Here is an 8441-nt window from a genome sequence, read left to right on the forward strand (position 1 = left end):
CAAACCACCGCCGCCACAACCAGAGCTTCAACCACATCTACGTTCTGCTCGGATCCAGTCAGGTAACCCACCAATCTCTATCATGACCCCGGCCTGATTGCTTAAATGGCGCCTGCGAAACATCCTCATGCCTCCAAATCCCCACCTCCAGGAGCTGATGGCGGTCCATGGCGCGATGGCCGTTGTGCATGTTGGCCCGGAGGAACACGTCGCCTCCGCCGCGGCCGCTGACATGGTGCAGGCTCTGGCCTAGATGAAGTGCTCCAGCGACTACCCCCCCCAGGACTTAAGAGGTAAGATCTGACCAGCTAAATCTTACCAATACCACTTACAACGGCTATGATTTGTACGGATGATGTATTAAGCATGTTCGTGCCTTGTTTATTTCAGTAGTTAACACTGTGTGATGTTCAAATATTACCATGTCCAGCTCAATTTCACCAATACCAGCAATAAATTTACAATACATGGCTCATGATATCACTAGAGATGCTACCCATTTGCTATTTTTAGTGGATGCTAACCCTGTTGTGCTTGACATGCATGTCCATGTACTTACGCAGGGTCATAACGGCCGATGATGTTGTTTGCCGTCGAGGTTAGCTGCATCCCATGTCTTACAGTATTTCACATCATTTGTGCAATTGCAGTTTAACTTTTACCATTTACTGGTTGCCTGTAGGTACAAATGTCAGTGGCACTGATCAACGCTTCGACCCTGAGGAACAGCTCGCTTCCACCGTCGCTGACTTTGGGCGGGCTCTGGCCAATATGAAGTTCCCCAGCAAATACCTCTCAGGACTTACCAAGTATGTACTCACCAGTTCAATCTTACCAATACCAGTTGCAATGAATGACTATGTTCTGTACGGTCGATGTATTAAGCATGTTGTAGTAAACATGCCTAACACATTTTAGCTACTTTCCCTACCTTTTTATAGACATATGGGCCATTCTCTGCTCTAGCAGCACCTGCCTTGTGATGTTTAACTATCCCAATTGCATTTTTATCAGTACCGGTTTCAATGTCTATTAAGTCTGTTGCAATTAACAGTTGAATCCATTTTTAAACAATTGTATTTCAATGGGTACAAACTTACGAAACATGACTTAGGATGTTGTTAAGCCTGTTGCAATTAGCAGTTATATCCATTTTTTAATCTGTCCATTTGCTACCATCCTACTCTCCGCAATGAAGATATACTAGAGATGCTGCACATTTGCTATTTTTGGTGGATGCTAACCCTGTTGTACTTAACATGCATGTCCATGTACTTACGCAGGGTCATAACGGCTGATGCTATTGTTTGCCGTCGAGGTTAGCTGCATCCCATGTCTTACAGTATTTCACGTCATCATTTGTGCAATTCTAGTTTAACTTCTACCATTTACTGGTTGCCTGTAGGTACACATATCAGTGGCACTGATCCATGCTTCGACCCAGAGGAACAGCTCGCCTCCGCCGCCGCTAAGTTTGGGCGGGCTCTCGCCAAGATGGAGTTCCCCATCAACTACCTCTCAGGACTTACCAAGTATGTACTCACCAGTTCAATATTACCAATACCAGTTGCAATTAATAGCTATGTTTTGTAAGGTCGATGTATTATGCATGTTGTAGTAAACATGCCTAAAATGTTTTAGCTATTTTCTTTACCTTTTTATAAACAATTGGGCCATTATCTGCTCTGGCAGCACCTGCCCTATGATGTTTAGCTCTGCCAATTGCATTTTTATCAGTACCAGGTTCAATGGCCATTAAGCCTATTGCAATTAACAATTGTATCCATTTCTAAAGAGTTGTATTTCAATGTGGCTACAAACTTACAAAACATGAATTACGATGTTGTTAAGCCTGTTGCAATTAACAGTCGTATCCATTTTTTAATTCGTCCCTTTGCTACCATGCTACTCTTTCGCAATGAAGATATCACTACAGATGCTCCGTTTTATTACCATTTGCTATTTTTGGTGGATGTTAACCCTGTTGTAGTTAACATTGGCATTCCATGTACTTACATAGGGCTAGAATGGGCGATGTTGTTGTTTGCCATCGAGGTTAGCCGCATCCCATGTCTTATACACCATCTATTCCTAAATATAAGTATTTTTAGAGATTCCAATATAGACTACATAAGGAGCAAAATGAGTGAATCTAGATTCTAATCTAAACTATATCTATAGTTCTATATACATCCGTATGTAGTTCATATTGAAATTAAAAAAAAATACTTGTACTTAGGAACATAGGTAGTTGTATTTTACATCATTTGTGCAATCTCTGTTTAGCTTCTAACATTTACTGGTTGCTTGTAGGTACATATATGAGCGGTACTGATCCACGCTTCGATCCCTTTTGCGTATGGGGCAGTGAGATATTCATGAACAAGTGTCAAGTGAGGAAACTAAAAAAGATTGTTAGGCGAAAGAAACAGGTGATTGGAATTAAGCTCTTTATTTACACTTTGTCCAAGACAACAGTGAACTTTAGGATGGCAAGTGATGTGTTGCATTTTCCCTTGCCCACAACAAGTTACTTTATTAGACCTCAATATCTGATATTTTTCTCTTTTCAGTGGTTTCCGAAGCTATTCACTAATGATTACCTTGCAAGCTACATGACCGGAGTGGAGGCAACTAAAGTTAAAGTATATAATTCATGCTACCATGATAATGCTCTAGAAGTCTTCCTGAAGGCGGTGAAGGATGGGAGGGCGATCATCACAAGGGGTTGGACAAAAGTGGCCCGTGCCTATGGCATGCAGGAAGGTACATTATGGGCATTCCACTTCTTTAACACCGTCAGCACTCAAAATGATTTACACTTGTCTCTTCACCTTTACCGCCTTTAAATATTTTGGTTCATCATAGTTAATGTCTGCCTAATCCTGTAATTATTGAACATATTGTAGTGGCAATTTTATTTATGGATTCGTTGTTGAACCATTGTGCTGAGAATTTGAATTGCACATTTCATATTTAAAAATTTCCAATTCAAATAATAAATTACAGGCAAAAATAAAAATATACAGGAGCTAATAAAATAATGTGCACACGGTTAGAAAAAATACAGCTTGTGTGATGTAAAAAGAGAACAGACGGTCATGGAACTTTGCAAACGGTTCTGGCAATAAAAGCGCTTGTGATGGATAGCTCAATGCCACACAGTTTTCTACATCAAATTGTGTGTGATGTAGTTGATAAAAGCAAACAATTAACCAAGGTCGAGCGTGTGTGATAGTTACACCTTTCACACACAAGCGTATACATAAAACTGTGTGGGATGTACATACGAACGGAAACGTTTTCCCTGGATTGACTGTGTGGGATGTACATAAGAACGAAAATGTATTCCTTGGATTGACTGTGTGTGATATACATACGATGTTTTTCTGGGATTCACCGTGTGGGATGTACATACGAACAGAAATGATTGGGTTTCGATGCCTCGCCCGATCGCACACGAGCTTATTTGGCCCCAGCCTATGTCCCAGGAGGGCCTATCCCTGACGATTTCTGGGTCATGTGGGAAGGACCCCCCTATCGCCCACACTCACTTGGCGACGGTTCCAAATGCCGTCGTGGAAAGGGGTTAAAACCGTTTGTATAGCACCGACGCGTACCAGTGTCTCACCGAGATTCAAATCGGTAGCTCTGAAATGCTTTCTGCAGAAAACTAAAATTAAGATTTTGGATCATTTTTTGCAAAAAGCAGCTGTCTTTTGTGATGCTCATCCACTCTACCCAAACCCATCTATTCACAGGGTCAGCTGCGGAGATGTCAGAAGCCAGTGACAGCCAGAAGAGCAAGTCAACCTCAGTAAGGGCACTAGTCCCTCTGGTAGCTATGATGAGGGAAGCAGAAGCACTCCCAGCAACTTGCCTAAGGCAGTTACTAGGCATAGAAAGAAGAGGAATTCAGACAATGAAGATAATGACTTTGTGATTGAGGAGGAAGTGACCTCCAAGAAGAAAGTTGTGAAGAAAGAATATGTTGGTGCTGCTGCTGCTACCAAGCCTGGACTACAGAAGAAAGCTCCACCTAGAAGAGCTCCAGTGTCCAAAGTTAGAGCCTCAACTCAAGAAACCATCAAGTTCACATTGGAACAATCTGAAGATGATGAAGCTATTGAAGGAAAGAAGAAAAGGGCTAGAACAACCACTACAAAAGTGCTTGGGAGACCATCTATGAGGAGATATGAAGAAGAAGAGGAGGAGGAGGAAGAGCTTGTTGTACCTCCTGCCAAGTCACAAAAGTTGATGGCACATGCTATCAAGACAGGTGTTGCTCCTTCCAAGCCCAAGTCAGCTCCCAAACCTGTTGCACCCAAGCCTAAAGCTCCAGCTCAAATATCCAAGTCAATAGCTCCAAAGAGATCTACTAGGAACTTTCCAGCTGCAGAGAAAAACAAGGCCCCAGTGCCTGAGGTCCAAGAAGATGATGAGCCACTAGTGCTCAGGAAATTGAAGCCCAAGATCCCAGATCATAATGATGATCATCCAGTGGCTGAAAACATGAATTTGAGGAAGGATCATGGTCTGAGACTATGGAGACAGACAGATCCATATGCCACAAGGAGGAGGACTGTTGTGGACTATCATTTCCATACCAAAGAACAGCAGGATTTCTATGAGACTGTGCTACTTGACAAGAAGCCCATAGTTTGTGATATGAAATGGGTTGATTGGGATTATATTGATGAGAATGAAGATTATTTTCCTTATGTGCATGAAAGCTTCAGGATGAATGAAGTTGATAAGTTTGTTGGACAGAAACTGATAAAGTGGAACGATGAGATGATTATGCAATTCTATTCCACTCCCCACTTCTACCCAGATGGGAAGATTGTCCGGATGACTGAGGGAACCAGATACCAGTCAACAATTTCTGAATGGGCCAAGCTTATCAATGCCCCAAAGGAATAAGAAAATGATCTTGATGTGTATAGCAAGCCCAGGAAGGATCACAACTCAATGCATAACATGTACATGTCTATACCTGATGCAGCTCTGGAGACACACAAGCTAGGATCGATATATTATCTGCTTGCTGGACTGACCACTATGAACACTATCTTGAGGCACACTATGTTGCCCAAGTCTGGAGATCATCGGATGATACGTGGTCACTCCATCAACTTGCTTCATTTGTTTGATGTGCCTCAGAAATTCAAAGTCATGAGCTTGATTGTTGAAACTATGAAGAGGATAGCAGCTGACCAGAAGAGGTCTTGTGGATATGCCCCACACATTTAGATGTTGATCAACTCCAAGGTTGGGACTGGGACGTATCTGCTTGACAAAGAGCATCTTCCTCTTAGGCCTGATTTTGAGGACAATGATGTTGTTATGGATGCATCACATCCTACATGTGCAGAGGCCCAGGAGAAGATCGAGAAAGCAAAGGCTGCAAAAGCAGCAAAGGCAGCAAGTGCCCCAGATGCTTCTATAGTGAATCTCAAGACCAAGCAAGATCAGCTCAGTTATCTGCTTGAGGACCGTGAGGATTGAGAAGAGCCTGGCCACCTTGACTCAGAATCAGGAGAGTCTTGAAAGGATCATTGAGACTAAAATGTATGACCTAGATGTGAAGGTCACTGAGATTCAGACCATTATGGAGAAGCTTCAAGATGATGCTGAGGACAACGATGATAGACCAACTATAGACAGATTTCAGTCAGTGCCAAGGGCACAGAGGTCTTCTGCTGAGCCAGTTGCAGACGTGAGACCTGCTCATTCTGCTCCTGCCACCACAGCCACAGTTTCCCCTCCAGTATCCACTCCACCATCTCCATAGACTTCAGCAGAGGCATTTGCAGATGGACTCCTCTCCATGCTGTCTACGCACACCAGAGCTACAAGCCAGAGGACCCCTTCAGGAGCTCCCGGAGATCGTGCCTAGAGTGTCGCATAGCACTATATGTTTTCAAACTTTTTGGTAACTTGTTGCCAAAGGGGGAGAAAGTGTACAGATCATAGGCTTCGAGAGAGAGTGCCTTTTGCCTTTTGTTGGTTTTATTTGCCTTGCTACTTTGGTTTTTTTGGTTGTTGCTACTTATGCTACTACTTGTGTTATGCTCGTGAGATACTTGTGTGATCATGTGTTTGAGCATACTATGCTTAATGTGTGCTTGCATGTCTATCTCTATGATTATTTGTGTATGATCAATCACTTGTATCCTTGGTGATGAGTGCATGTGATCCTATTCTTATCATTTTGTGCGCTCCATCAAGATGTATGTGACATGAAAGAGTGATCCATGATCCTAATCGATTGTGCATTTGCATTCAAACGTAAATTTTAAATAATGCACAAATTTAGGGGGGAGCTCTTGCTTATCACATACTTCTCAAAGCATTCGATGTATTTCATTCATATTATCATTTGTCAAAGCTTTGATCTATATGTTGTCATTAATTTCCAAAAGGGGGGAGTTCAACTAATCCCCGGGTGGTTTTGGTAATTCATAACAACATATAGCTCATTGAACTAATATCCACTCAAGTTTCATATTTCAGAAAGTTCAACGAATGGCATGGCATGGACTAGGAATATGGACCCCTCAAAATGCTAAGGACACAAATTGGCAAAAGCTCAAGACTCTTCATTTCTATTTTAGTGATCCAAGATCACATTGAGTCCATAGGAAAGCCAATTGAACATATAAACCCTCCTAGACTCATACTCACGACCGTTGCCTCCACGTCGCCTTTAAATCGCTATGCCACTGCCTGTAAATTCCGTGCCCCGCCAAGGTGTGACGCCCCCGGTTTGACCGTACACTAATCATGCACGCAAATGTGTACGATCAAGATCAGGGACTCACGGGAAGATATCACAACACAACTCTACAAATAAAATAAGTCATACAAGCATCATAATACAAGCCAGGGGCCTCGAGGGCTCGAATACAGGTGCTCGATCATAGACGAGTCAGCGGAAGTAACAATATCTGAGTACAGACATAAGTTAAACAAGTTTGCCTTAAGAAGGCTAGCACAAACTGGGATACAGATCGAAAGAGGCGCAGGCCTCCTGCCTGGGATCCTCCTAACTACTCCAGGTCGTCGTCAGCGGGCAGCACGTAGTAGTAGGCACCTCCGGTGTAGTAGGGGTCGTCGTCGACGGTGGCGTCTGGCTCCTGGACTCCAGCATCTGGTTGCGACAACCAGAAAGAAAGGAAAGGGGGAAAGGGGGGAGAAAGCAACTGTGAGTACTCATCCAAAGTACTCGCAAGCAAGGAACTACACTACATATGCATGGGTATATGTGTAAGGAGGCCATATCAGTGGACTGAACTGCAGAATGCCAGAATAAGAGGGGGATAGCTAATCCTATCGAAGACTACGCTTCTGGCAGCCTCCGCCTCGCAGCATGTAGAAGAGAGTAGATTGAAGTCCTCCAAGTAGCATCTCCAAATAGCATTGCATAGCATACACCTACCCGGCGATCCTCTCCTCGTCGCCCTGCGGAAAAGCGATCACCGGGTTGTCTGTGGAACTTTGAAGGGTGTGTTTTATTAAGTATCCGGTTCTAGTTGTCATAAGGTCAAGGTACAACTCCAAGTCGTCCTGTTACCGAAGATCACGGCTATTCGAATAGATTAACTTCCCTGCAGGGGTGCACCACATAACCCAACACGCTTGATCCCATTTGGCCGGACACACTTTCCTGGGTCATGCCCGGCCTCGGAAGATCAACACGTCGCAGCCCCACCTAGGCTCAACAGAGAGGCCAGCACGCCGGTCTAAACCTAAGCGCACAGGGGTCTGGGCCCATCGCCCATAGCACACCTGCACGTTGCGTACGCGGCCAAAAGCAGACCTAGCCTAGTGGCGTTCCAGTCCAATTCGGCGCGCGCCGCTCCGTCGCTGACGTCTGAAGTGCTTCGGCTGATACCACGACGTCGGGATACCCATAACTACTCCCACGTAGATGGTTAGTGCGTATAGGCTCGTAGCCGACTCAGATCAAATACCAAGATCTCGTTAAGCGTGTTAAGTATCCGCGAATGCCGAACAAGGCCAGGCCCACCTGTCTCCTAGGTGGTCTCAACCTGCCCTGTCGCTCCGCCACAAAGTAACAGTCGGGGGCCGTCGGGAACCCAGGCCCACCTCTACCGGGATGGAGCCACCTGTCCTTTCAGCCCCCTCGTCAGAATCACTTGCGGGTACTCAATGAGCTGACCCGACTTTAGTCACCATCTGTATAGTAGGTATGTATATATAGTATATACCCGTGATCACCTCCCAATGTGATCACGGCCCGACAGTATAGCAAGGCAGACTGACAAGAATGTAGGGCCAATGATGATAAACTAGCATCCTATACTAAGCATTTAGGATTGCGGGTAAGGTATCAATGACTGTAGCAGCAATGACAGGCTATGCATCAGAATAGGATTAACGGAAAGCAGTAACATGCTACACTACTCTAATGCAAG

This window comes from Triticum dicoccoides, chromosome 5A (genome assembly GCF_002162155.2).
Source record: "Triticum dicoccoides isolate Atlit2015 ecotype Zavitan chromosome 5A, WEW_v2.0, whole genome shotgun sequence".
Classification (NCBI taxonomy): Eukaryota; Viridiplantae; Streptophyta; class Magnoliopsida; order Poales; family Poaceae; genus Triticum; species Triticum dicoccoides.